The sequence below is a fragment of the Pangasianodon hypophthalmus genome, chromosome 2 (genome assembly GCF_027358585.1).
Source record: "Pangasianodon hypophthalmus isolate fPanHyp1 chromosome 2, fPanHyp1.pri, whole genome shotgun sequence".
In the NCBI taxonomy this organism is placed as follows: domain Eukaryota; kingdom Metazoa; phylum Chordata; class Actinopteri; order Siluriformes; family Pangasiidae; genus Pangasianodon; species Pangasianodon hypophthalmus.
Window position 1 is genome coordinate 10285387 of NC_069711.1, and position 14462 is coordinate 10299848.

Sequence of the window (14462 nt, forward strand, 5' to 3'; positions counted from 1 at the left end):
CTTGTGTTGACCTAGATTATAGGTACACTGCTCTGGGAGACAATTATTCAATTTTTTTTTTTCTACCAAATTTCAAATGAAATGGCTTTTATTTTGTTCACTTTCTGTAGCAGAATTAGAAGAATTGCCTTTAAATTTGTCTTGTCATAAAATATTTTCTTGAAAAGTATGGGGACAGGAACACTTTTGTCCAAATATATTTTCAATCCCTATTTACAGTATTTTGTAGTAAAATATGCAACCCATTGCTGTTTGCCTGGTTTGTTTTCCCAGATATGATGAGTTGGACACACACTAGAGGATTTAGAGGACTCAAAAGGGTTGAGTCAATGTCATCTGAGCCTCACTAACTAATCAGTGGCACTTAAGTATGCACTTATGCAAGACTTTGGAACACTCTGCCTATAAGGTGCATTACAGATAAACTGTATTATTATTATTATTATTATACTTATTATTGTTGTTGCTGTTGTTGTTGTTGTTGTTGTTGTTTACTGTCTATTTTTGTCAGTAATTTTCAGGCCATGCAACACAGACACCACATTAATACTTCTAATATTAATCTAACGGTTTATATCTGAGGGTGCTTTGGGTCTGAACTTCTGAACTGTATAATGTTCAAAGTGTGGGCACCCCTTTCATGAAGATGAAAAGAATCACACAAAAACATTCATGTTGTGTTTTATCATGCAGTGTTTCTCAAATAGAGCTGACTGCTGTATGATGAGTAGCTTGCGGCATTGGGGACCTGTGCATTTTGCAAATGTGCAAATGTAGGCCTAAAGTACATATTTTTCCACAAAGATAAACATTTGCATAAATTGCATTGTGAACAACACATATTACTGAGTTTTAATTAAAATAAAAAGTGGACAAAAATTGTACATAAATAGTCACTAATGAAAACAGTAATGAGAAATCCATATAGGAGTGTTAAAAAATCATGATAAGATAATGCTAACAGAGACTTTCATCAGCCATGTCTAATTATGTCTTTTTCCTCCTTTGATCACAAATCTACAAGCAAATCTGGCTGTCCTTCCACTGTAGTACTTGCATTTTGGCTTTAGTGCCCACAAATATTCCTACTCATTGAAAACTACCATATGATTTGTTGATCTCATTGTCAGTTCATGAGACATGTTTTCCCCTCAGGCGATGATGCTGATGACCAAAGTGATTAGACATTTTCCACCGTCAAAATAAAATTCTTTGATAATGTGCCTAATGTATAAGATATACAAATTCTAATAGTTTATTTATTGCATATATATATATATATATATATATATATATATATATATATATATATATAACTTCAAATTAAATCAACAAATAGTAGTTGCTTTTAAACAATCAGTGTGTCTCAGGAGAGTTGAAATGGAATATTTAAATGCAGTTTTCTCCTCTTCATTTTTGGGGATGACCAGACTTAAGCCTTGTCTGAAGGCCTTAAAGGCAATAAAAGTTCCCCTCCAGTGCCTACTAGTTAGCCTCTAACATTGTGATGGAGGCTCAGTATGTGCAAGCTATGTGCATATGAGCATACGAGATCATGCATAAGCATAAACATCAAGATTTAACCCTGTTACTATTTATGCTGTCACATTACTCCCTATAAAAGTTTAATTTGTGCACTGTTGTTCATTTTTTTCTCTTATTTTATATAGCGTCTGAGTCAAAATCAGCCTCAGCAAATGGAGGTATTTTCTTACCTTCATAGTAGTGTATTTATGATGAAGCATATAGTTGCAGTTGCCTTTCACCAGCTTGCTACAAAGGGCTTTGCAAGTATTCTTACAATACTTACATTCTTCTCATGAATGTTGCTCACGTTTATCTTTTGTAGGCACTAGCTGCAAATACCTCAATTCCCACTGTGGTGAGATAACCAGAAGTGCAGAGACTGTGGTATACATAATGTGATGATCTAGCAGTGGATAGGCTTCTGACTATGATGCTCGAAATCAGCCAAAGCTCAGTTTTGCCTTACATATAGGTTGGATTTAAATATTCAATAAATTAAAATGTTGAATTTAAATGTTTGCTGTAGCTGATATATTTGATTTGGTATTGCAAATATAGTAGTTGTTAGGGTAATAATCAATTTTGGTGCAATTAGTTGTAGGAACCTTAAGTCTTTGTCACTAAATCAAATGCATTTTGTAACAATATTTTTTGAGGCTCAGAACAACAAATAAATCAGCTGCACTCTTTCATCTATACGTACCTCCTTCCGAAAAGGTACACTATATGGCCAAAATTTTGTAGACACCTGTCCATCACACTTATACAGTATGTGCTTTTTGAACATCCCTTTCCAGATTTAGTCTCCCATTTATTGCTATAATAACCTCCATTCTTCTGGAAAGGCTTTCCAATAGATTTTGGAGCGTGGCTGTGGGGATTTGCGAGGCCACTCGAGTTTTTCCACATCACCCTTGGTAACCTACGTCTTCATGGACCACACTTTGTGCACAGGGACATTGTCAAGCTGGAACATGTTTGGGCCCCTTAGTTCCAGTAAAGGCAATTTGTGATGCTACAGCATACAAAGACATCTTATTCAACTGTGTGCTTTAAACAGTTTGAGGAAGGCCTACATATGGGTGTTATGGTCAGGTGTCCACATACCTTGGGCCATATAGTGTGTTTCACACATTGCCTGTGTAGGATAGGTGTGCATGTGCCACTTTTCTTATGAACTTTTCTTATTTTTCTTCTTTGCTTCTATGAATTTTTCTTCTTGTTTCCCTCTTTACCCGTCTCACTGTGTGAGTGGACAGTGTGCTCATGGGTCCAATTCCCAGCAAATTTACAGCCGTTTACAGACGTGAAACTTTGTATCTCCAATTGTGATTAATAGTATTTTCTAACTGCTTATGCATTTCTTACATCCATTGGTTGCACTATGCCTTCGGCCCTGGTTTTTGGACAACCCTTTTTCAGTGGGTTTTGCCATTTGGTCCACTGTTTTCTCACACCCAGGGAAACAGGACATAGTTAAAAGCAACAACTGAGTTCCTGGGGGCTGAGAGCAAGTGAAAAATAATGTGCGTTTCAAAAGAATGGCAATTTTTTTTACATTTATTTAGAATATTCCTTGGGGATATCAATCTTGGTACACATATGTTTTAGGAGAAAACACTATTATTTAAAAAGTCCTAATGAGTTATGTTCTCTTAAAACAAAGATAGTTTATCCTATTGTATAAGTGGAAAAATTCAATTCAATTCAATTCAATTTAATTTGACTCACCCTCACTTTGGTTTGGATTAGATGTAACATGCATATAAATGGAGATTGTCTAGTTCTGTGGTCCAGTTTTGCTTTGCAGGCAAGCAGTATAAATCTGATGCAAGCAGCTAAAAATAGGGAAGCAACAATGGGGTGATGTGAGAGAACTTGGAGAGATTGAAAACATCATACAGCTAAATTCTGGAACAGTTGCAGGAGTCTGATGGCCTGCCAGTAGTGAGTTGCAGTAGTGCAGTCTCAAGGTCACAAGGTAGTAAACAAGGACCTGAGCGTCCTTCATAGATAAAAATGAGCAGATTCTCCTGATGTTGTAAAGGACCGAGCATGACCGAGTTAGGCTAGCAATATAAGGAGAGATGGATAGTTGGTTGTCAAGAACTACCCCAAGGTTGCGTTTGTTGTCACATAGTATGATCCAAGAGTTCTCCTGGGAAGATTTTGACATAGGGGTCAATATATATATATAGCAGGGATATATAGCAGCTCACTCTTGTTGGGATTTAGTTTCAGATGGCAGACAGCCATGACAAGATGTCTCCCAGACATGCTGAGAGTGAAGGATAGTAATGATCTGAAAAGTGGGACAGGTTGACATTGATGTGTAAAGCTGAGGAAGGTAGGTTGAAGACAATGGCCAGAACATTGTTGAAGGTCTTGTCAAAAGAGTGCAAGAGAGAGGAGGCAGGAGGACTGGAACTTGTCTGGAGGGAGGTTGAAATCTCCATGGTAAGTGATTAAAGTCACAACAGTAGGGAAGAAACTAAGGAAGATTTTCAGCTTTTCTATGAAGATTCCTAGGGGGCTGTGTGGATGATGGACAAAGGCATGAAGAAGTAACAGCATGAAATTTATATGATGAGATATTAAGATGGGACAGTGTAAGAGGTATGATGTGCCATTTCTGTGACAGAGGCAAGCCTGTGCCACTACCCTTGCCAGTAGTGTGAGAAAATTGTGAGAGAAAGCATAAGCAGAGGACAGCAGCAGATGTTGCCAAATTCTCAAGAGTGATCCAGGACTCAGTCAGTGTCATGAAGTGGAGAGAGGGAAGGGAAGTTAAATCTGTGATTAACTTAGCTTTCTGAACAGCAAACAGGTAGTACCAAAGCCAACCTAACGTGGATATAAAAAGTCTACACACCCTTGTTAAAATGGCAGGTTTTTGAAATGTAAAAGAATGAAACTAAGATAAATCATGTCACCTTTAATGTGAAATTGCAAAGTATACATAATAAAATGAAAAACAATCAGAATTTTTTTTAGGGAAAACGGAAAAATAAAACAAGTGTGCACATCCCTAAATGAATACTTTGTTGAAGCAACTTTTAATTTTATTTATACACCACTCAGTCTTTTTGAGTAAGAGTCTATCAGTGTGGCACACCTTGACTTGGAAATATTTTTCCACTCTTTGTTGCAATAAAAAGAGGGCATCTCCTGTGTACAGCCCACTACAGGTCACCCCACAGATTTTTAATTGGATTCAGGTCTAGGCTCTGGCTAGACCATTCAGAAACATTGATCTTCTTTTTGTTAAGCCATTTCTTTGTTGATTTGGATATATGCTTTGGGTCACTGCTGAAAGGTGAAATTCCTTTTTATCTTCAGCTTATTAGCAGACACCTGAAGGTTTTGCACTAAAATTGACTGGTATTTGTTGCTATTCATGATTCCATTCACCTTGATAAAAGCCCCAGTTCTGGCTGAAGAAGAGCTGCCCTAAAGCATGATGCTGCAACCACCATGCTTCACCGTGGGTATGGTGTTCTTTTGGTGATTTGCTTTTTTGCACCAAACCCCTGTAAACATGATAGCCCCATTAAGTTATGTGAACTTATTTCTTCTCTTTAACGCCAATTGTCATGACAAGTTTTGAATGTTGAACTCAAGTTTATAAGTTTTCAAAAATTAAACTTAAAGTAATCTATTGTCTTGACTTGAAGTCATTGTCTTGAATTGACTTTGATTTGAAACAAAGGTTATCTTCAAGTTGAGTTTACTCATTTTTTTTAAGGCAGCAGGTGAACTTTCGTTTCTAAGTTTAACCAACTTGAAATGTCGTACAGTGTAATTATTATTGCAATTATTATATCTTTTTGGAATTTGTCTCCTCAGACCATAACACATTTTGCCACATGGTTTGGGGTGATTTAGTTGAGCTTGGATGTTTTTTTGTGAGAACGGGCTTCCATTTAGCCACCCTACCCCATAGCCCAGACAGAGTAATCGTCAGACAGAGTAATTGTCAGATATTCCTGCAGCTCCTATATTGTTGCCATAGGTCTCTTGGCAGCCTCCCTGGTAAGTTTTTGTCTTGTCCTTTTATAAATTTTGGAGTGAGGTCCTGTTCTTGGTAATGTCACTGTGGTGCTCTATTTTCTCTATTTGTTGATGTCGGCCTTTACCGTGTTACGTGGTACATCTAATGTTTTGTAAATTTTTTTATACCTTTCTCCTGATCGAGACCTTTCAACTAGTGAGACACCATGCATGCTTTGTAAGCTCTTTGTAGACCATGGCTTCAGCTGTCAGATGAAACCAAGATGTTAAGAAAATCCTAAAGAAACAGCCAGTCTTTATTTGGGGTTAATCAGAATAATTTCATTGATGACAGCTGAATGATAATTACTTTTGAACATGAGATTGGTTGTAATTGGTTCATTCTGAACATAGCCACATCCTCAATTATAAAAGGGTGTGCACAATTATGCAACAGGGTTATTGTAATTTTTTATTTTTCTCTAAACTGTTTCTGATTGTTTTCATTTAATTTTTATATGTTAGAATTTCACATTGAGGGTGGAAAAAGTTCTGACATGATTTATCTTGGTTTCATTTTTTTACATCACAAAAACCTGCCATTTTAACAGAGGTCAGCAGACATTTTTATATCCACTGTTGTTAAGTTAAATCTGGAATTGCAAAGAAAAAACCCTTATATTCATAATTCATAGTCCTAATTTTTAAAACAGTGAAAGAATCTACCAGATAACATAAGTTTACTCTTGAAATGAAAAGGAAAGAAGAGCCATTGGTATGTGAGCACGCAATACAACATAGGAAAAGTGAAGAAGCTAATTGGCCATTGATCAGATATAACGCATAGCAGCAGGTGTGTCAGTACCAGCGGGCCAGAGTTCTTTGTTTGCAAAGTGGACTGTGCTGTTCCTACTCAAGTTGGCATCATGGTCAGAAAACAAGGGAGCAAGATGAGTTGCTCCATGCGCCCTCTAGAGGTGATTGAAGCCTTTATCCAAGTTTGGGCAGACATTGAGGCTGAAACTATTTGATAACTTGACACTTGATAACCACTCATGGGCATGAAGATTAAAGGCTTCATCTGTTCCAGAAAATAAAGCTGGTGCAGAGGATATAAGAAATAATACTGTCAATACAAGTCATCAATAAATTAGTTGAGTTGTTTTAAGACCACACATCATCTACCTTGAAAACAAAATGGCAGAAGAAGCCATGGGGAAAAAACTGGATCAACTTAAGAGGGAGAGGACCACTGCAAAAATGGTTTTAACAAAGCAAGCTAACTTTCTCAGTCGAGTGTCAAACCAAATGATTGAATCTGAACTCAGAGAGAATTTTAGAAACTGTCTTCTAATGCAAGAGCACTTAGTGATGCTAATGATGACTGGGATTGCTGGCTGAATTAGAAGCTAAGCAAAGAGTGATGATGCTTGAAATGCAGCAGGAAATTAAAAAGATTGTCCAATTTGACCTGTGGCAGAGGTATGGTCAAGAGGAATTAACTACTGCAGTCAACAAAGCTGAGAAAGCTTGGAATCATTCAGCGTCAATACCTGTCATTGGTGTCAATTGTGAAGAATATGAGATTCAACTAATTCACTTGGAAAGGCTTGTGAGTGAAGCAGTCAAAACTGTATCTAGTTGGGAGCGATGGATTCCTACAGCAATGAAGAATGAATTTGAGAGCAGAGTAAAACAGTTAGAGGGGCAAAACAATAGGCTTGTTTCGAGAAACAATGAATTTATTACAGCACGTAATGTAGAAAGAAGTGCTCAGGCTGCTATTCCAGTAGACCTAAACACAGCATCACAAATTATGGCAATTACACCAGTTATGAGGATAAAACCAACTAGTTTACCCAAATTCAGTGGTATCAAAAGAGATGCTGGAAGACAAATTGGGAAAGCCTGCAGAAACAAGGAGAGCCAACTGGATCAGCAGAAGTTAAGAAAATTCATCTCCTGGACAGTCTGGATGACAGAATTGTTAAGGACCCGAGGCTGTCAAATTATAATACTGCTGAAGATGTTTTTAGAGTTCTAGAAAATCGATATGGTAACAAGGTAACAATCGCCATGGAAGTTATTGAAGAAATGGAGAGAATTCCTGCTGTAAAGGGAACTCAACCCAGAAAAGTGATAGACCTGAACCAGACTGTTGAAAAAGCTCTATCTGACCTGACAGATCTTGGGAACACTGCTGCATTCAAGAACCCACTTGCGATCAACTCTATTGAGAGTAAACTGCCTGAGTTTGTAAAAAGAGATTGGCTTACCTTCATGATTGACCATCTTAATGGTGTAACCCCAGAGAATCACTTTGATGTCCTGTTGAAGTTTTTAAGGAAACAGGAAGATATTCTAGAGAAAATTGGACAGCTCAGAATCACAAGACAGAAAGATTAGATAAGTCAGAAAAAAGGTTTGAAAGGAAATATGCGGGTGCACTGTGTGTGGAGCTGTAAATCATAAAGACAAGATTTTCTTCTGTCAGAAGTTTAAAAAGCTAAAGCTAGCTTAAAAGAAAGCTGCTGTAAGAAAGAATGGGACATACAAGAAGTGCCTTGGATGTCACGAGGTTGACACTAACTGCAGAGATATATTCTTGTGTTATTTTCTCTGCCCAAGAAGAGAATTCAAGAGTGGCAGTGAGAAAAGGTCTCAAAAGGTGTTAACAGCAGAGCAAGAGGATTTTTTAGCTGAACTTTCTCCAGAGCTGGCAGAAAGATGTAAAAATGCCTTCACCAACAAAGCAGCAACAGTGACCTGCACTGGGAAAACCCAAGTTGGACTTTTAAAGGAAAGTGGAATACAAGAGCTACCTGTCATTATGATGCTCATGGAGGTTACAGCTAATGCGGGGCAGAGGATTGGAGCTCTGGTAGACCTTGTAGTCAAGCCTTTTGTCAATAGTTTTTTTCTTAGGTAAAGGAGCAGGTCTGGAGGGTTCACGGGCATAGAGTGTTGTGGTGAACTGGGATGTTTGGATGCTGTCGCCCCCCACTCTCACGCGTTCACTCAGGTTTGTTGAGGGTGGAGTGGCTGGCTGCCTTATGTCCCAGGGTGCCCTCATGTCTGTGTTAGCTTCTGGCTCTCTCTTTTAGTTATGCTGTCATAGTTAGTCTTGCCGGAGTCCCTGCTTGCACTCTGCACGCAAAGTACATTGTCCTTAACCATTAGAGGACAAAAGCTTACCTAACAATCTCTTCCTCTCTTCATCTCTCTCTCTCCCTCACTCTCTGTAGAACTACACATGCTACTTCTGAGATGCCAGTGATCCTGACCCCTTCTGCTCCTCCTCGCTGCCTGACCCATCCTGATGCCCCTTCTGCTCCTCCTCGCTGCCTGACCCATCCTGATGCCCTACTTCTGGTTGGAGTTCTCATCAGTTGAGTAGATTTTAACCAACCGGACTTCTTGCAAAAACTGTGATGAATTTATTGGTTACACAGTTACACCCAGCTGAGGATGGGTTCCCTTTTGAGCCTGGTTCCTCTCAAGGATTCTTCCTCATATCATCTCAGGGAGTTTTTCCTTGCCACCGTCACCTCTGGCTTGCTCATTAGGGATAAATTCACAGGGATAAATTCACATATTTACATTATATTTTTTGTGAATCCATTTATTTCTGTAAAGCTGTTTTGTGACAATGTCCATTGTTAAAAGTGCTATACAAAAAAATTGAATTGAATTGAATTGAATGTTCAGAGCCAAGAAATAGAAGAATATGCAATTACAAGAATCAGCCTTGGAGACCAACCTGCAGGGTGCATTGCACAGCTAGCCATTTGAGAAACTGCAAAACTGACAGAGTTCATTCATCTACATGAGAAGCACAAAGTCACTGAAGAGGATAGTTATCTAGATGATATTCTAATGTCCCACAATGATCAAAAAAGGTTGGATAAAATAACAGAAGGTGGTGAGGAGATCCTAAGAGCTGGTGTTTTTTTCCTGAAACTCTATGTTTTTGTCAGAGCAAAGTTGGAAGCCTGGTGATGTGAAGGAAGTAAGGTCAGCAGTGGAAAGCAGAACACTGAAACTTCCGAAAAAGATTAGGGAGGAAGACTACAAAGCTCTTGGAGTTGGGTATTTAGTGGAGGAAGATAAACTCTACATCATGACTTTGGTTAACTTTTCCAAGCGGAAAAAGAAAATGAAATTAGGACGAAACCTCCTTAAAGAGGAGGTAAAGACCAAGACTCCTAATCCACTGACTAGAAGAGAACTACTGAGTCAGGTGGCTGGGTTGTGTGATCCATTTGGCCTGGTCACACCTGCTAAGCAAAGAGGGGCAATCCTTATATGAAAGGCATTTCAGGAAGCAGGACGTGGAAATTTGACCAAAGATACATCGGATAAATGAGCCTTAGACAAGAAGCCATCAAAGTATTTGAAGAGTATGTTCAACTTGGCAAGATAAAGTTCCTCAGAAGCCTAATGCCTGCAGGTTGGAAGGGAAGACCATGGGAAATCACATTCTCTGATGGAAGTGACAAGTGCTGCAAGTGAAAGTATTAACAAACTTCAGAAGAAAGCATTCTCTGCAGTACTAACCAGAAGTCTGGCAAAGGAAAAACAAAATGCAGTCCTCCTGGACAAACTCAAACTGAGAGATCATGAGGATGGAGGGAAAGTTAAGTTAAATCAACTCCCTCTAGATTCAAGCATCTCTGCTAATGAGAAGAAAAGGCAGATGGGTGTTTCATCAGGAAGGATGTTTGGTGGCTTAGTAGCAAGTAAATTACTGAATGTGGAAAAATTCAGGAGTTTTTCCAGACTGGTCAGAATTATTGCTTGGGTGCGTCTGGAGATAACTAAAACCTTGGGTTCATCAAAGTGGGAGTTAAAGTCTTTAAAGGGAAGATGCAATGAAGTTGTCTTGACAGTGAGAGAGCAAGAAGATGCTCTTGAAGATCTCTTTCTAGCAGCCTAAGAAAATGTGTTTTTTCCTGATACTACCCTCAGTAGTTTGGCAGTTTACAAGGAAGAAAATTCTGGACTGTTAGTTTCTGGAGGTAGAATTCAAATAAAATTGCAGTTCCAGTTTTACCTTTTAATGCATATGCGTCTATGCTGTTGGCTCAGGAGGCCCATCAGGCAAACCATGAAGGAGTAGCAGGAACTTTGTTGAGAATGAGAAGAAAAGCTTGGGTGGTAAAAGGCCCCAGACTAGCCCAGAAGATCATTGACTGTTGTGTGATCTGCAGAAACGTGAGGGCAAGGCAATGCCAACAGATTATGGGAGACCTTCCACCTGAGCGGGTAGAACCAGCTGCACCATTTGAGTTCACAACCCTGGATCTGTTTGGACCTTATGAGGTAAAAGATGAAGTAAAGAAAAGTGTGGGACTCAAAGTCTTCAGTATTGTCTTTTGTTGCATGGCATCAAGATCTATCCATACTGATATTGTTATTGATCAATCAACTGAAGAATTTCTGCTGGCATATCAAAGATTTACAGCTCTAAGGGGACATCCAAGGAAGTTGTGGTCAGACTCAGGATCCAATTTTATAGGGGCCAAGTCTACTCTTGAAGATCTTTATAATTTCTTAGAACAACAAGATAAGGTCAAATTAGAATGGTCTTGGAAAATTCATCCTGCAGACTCCCCTCCTAGAAATGGAGCAGCAGAAGCAGCCTTCCATCTGGTGAAGCCAGCCCTCTACAACCTAGGGGGCAATGGAGGTCTGTCATGGGGGAAATTCCAGACCTTCCTTTACATGTAAGCTAATTTGGTCAACGAGAGACCTATTGATGCCAGGACACAAAGTCGGGAAGACTGTGTGGAATATATAAGTCCAAACTCTCTTCTGCTGGGGCGTATTGGAAAAAGAGGGGGTCGAGAAAGTTTTGAGTTTGAAGGCTACCCATACAAAAGACTAAGAATTATCCAGGAAGAAGTAAACAAGTTATGGAGAATGACTTTGGAATAAATTGCATGTTGAAATTGTTTAAGAACAGTTGGGGAAAAGCAACAACGTGTTCATCAACTCTATGAACAAGACTGAGCTGTTGTCTGGAAAGTCTTTAATAAATTGCATCAGTAATCAAAATCAGATGTTTTGAGTTGTTCCATTCTCCCTCTAGAGGTGATTGAAGCCTTTTTCCAAGTTTGGGCAGAAATTGAGGCTTAAACCCGTTGATAACTTGAGAATTGTACCACCGTTTTATATCCATTGTACCACTATTTGAGACACTGGAGTGTAGATGAACCACAGAGGAAGAAAAAAAAACTATTCTGTGTGCATTTCTGTCTCACAGTCAGCTTTAATCCTGCCTGCTGTAATCATGCAATATGCAATGCCAAAGTGGAAAAAGTCATACTTAAATTCATACTCAGGACAGTGTATAATTAACCATGAACCATTTCTTTTAATTACATTTAAGCTCAGTAGTATTTCTGCACTCGTGTGTGGTCTTTCTCCAACTCATCTATGGCTCTTTCCCCAACTCATCTATAGCTCCAGGACCCTCTAGCTCTTAAGCCATTGAAGCCCACTGCTGCAGCAGGGAGTAAAAGGTCAATTCAGGACAAGGAGGAGAAGTCTGAGACCCACAAATCCATCTTCACATCTCACAGCGTACAAAAGACCAGATGTCCAACTGGGTTACCCACACACCCTACCACTTTTAGGAGCCACATGATTAGTGATAAGTGGGCAAAACAGCACCCTCTAGTGGTGATGGAGGATCCTTTTGCTGACATTTTGTTTAATTTCTAAATTCTTTGTTCTTAAATTCATTTAAATTCATTTTGCCTTAATCATGTAATTGTCTTTTGTAGCTATGACGCATTATTCTTTCCAAACAGCTACTTTGTATTTTCTCAGACATGGGTTTTGTCAGACAAAACATGTTTTGAAACCTATTTTGTCTGTATTTTTTCACATTTTTTTTTTTTTTTACATTTTATTGTTGTTTCACTTATTTTCTCTACAGTTGTCTTGTGATATATTAGTTTTATTAAATCTAGTGGATATTTAGATGGCTGGCTCTGTTATGCAGTGGGAACATTTTGCTGACATGGTTTGTCATTAGAAGGCTGACTGCAAATTAGTATAAAGTTACTCTGACTCATAAGTTTTATCCTTTATATGATGAAAGATTTATATTCTGATGGGAGTGGTGTCTTCCTGGATGGCAGTGCCCCCATCCACAGGGCATGAGGGTCCAACAAACGGTTTGATGAGTCGTATGCATTATATGGCCAAATGTATGTGGACACCTGACCAATCACACCCATATGACATTTTTGAACATCCCATTCCAGACTTACTCCATTATAAACTTGCTATTATAAACTTCACGCTTCTGGGAAGGCTTTCCACTAGTTGTTGCAGCATGTTTGTGGGGATTTTATGCTCATTCAGCCACAAGAGTGTTAGTGAGGTCAGGCACTGATGTTGGGCAAAGACGCCTGAAGTGCAGTCAGTATTCAATTCCATACCAATCTTAATGGACCTCAATTTGTGCACAGGGGCATTGTAATGCTGGAACAGGTTTAGCCCCACTAAGTTCAAGTGAAGGGCAGTCTTAATGCTACAGCATGCAAAGACATTCTAGACAATTATGTGCTTCAATGTTAAGGGCCCACATATGGGTGTGATGGTCAGGTGTGCACATACTTTTGGCCATATAATGTATGTCAGTCTCACAGTCATCAGGTTTCAACTCAAGTGAATATTTCTGATGGAACAGCTGCATTGTGCCTTTGCATGGATAAAGGTGATCAGTCAGAATAACTGATTTGCAGTAACCCTTCCCTCTAGGGGACAAGTGGACCCAAACCATGGCAACAAAATGCCCCCACTGCATAACAGAGCCACCAGCTTTTACTTTAATTTGTCACCAGTCTCTGTATACCCTGTGTGAAATTGTCTTTGATAACCTTTAAAAGAATAACCTGAAGATGTCAGTGTGCTTCTTATTATTTAAAGTCTTGACCCTGAAATACTCAGGAGTTGTAAACTAAGTTCCCAGCAAGCATTTTTCCCTGGCTGTAGTTCCAACCAGTGGCCAGCTGAGAGCAGTACTATACTGATTCTTGATTCCTCAGGCGTACTAAGTCCTACAGTAGCAGAAGAGTTTCAGCTGCGAGGGGTCCGCAGAAACAAAACCACACATATTTACAGTGCAGAATGTTAGTACACTTAGCACGTGTTTGGACAGATTTTATCTGCAAAGACTTGGAATACTCATGGACTAATTTTTGTTGTTAATTCGCATTTTAGGATTTATGTACTCTTGCATAAATGCTAAAAAAAAAAAAATCCTCGCTGCTTTTTCGTTGCTCTTTCCTGTGTGTGTATTCTGTGTGTGAAGAGTAATCACGTTTGACTTGTTAACATGCAGTCATTCGTTTCTCATGCTCAGTAGATTTCCCCAGTACAGTAAAGCTAGAGTAAGAAGTGTAGTAGAAGCAGTGCGAACAGTTCGGATAGCAAATAAACTGTTTAACTGTTTTATTCTTGGATATTTCGATGATCAGGTCCCTGAGTGGAAATCAGCCAGTTTTACTCATTTCTTTCCTGCTCATGCGGGGAATCACTTTTGCTTGATTGTCCTTATTTTATCATTTATTAAATAAACTTGCGTTTGTAGTCTACATAATTACAAATATCAGATAAACAAAATTTTGTTACAATTTTAAATAATAGCATCATTTTTCGAGGATAACTACCATCTGCATGTTAAACATCTATTGTGTGGCTTTTCTGATGTTTCCTAATGTTTGTTTATTGATTTATTTATTTAATTATATACAGAATATGCTTTTTGGATGAAAACTTTGTAAGACTAAATGAGTGTTTAATTAATGGGGAAAACAATCTCTGGATTCACTGGTCTTGCAGCACTGAGCACATATCCTGTAATGATGGTAAGAAAACCGCTGAAATCAAACAAACTGGGTTAAATAACACGACTCACGTGTTCAAGGGTC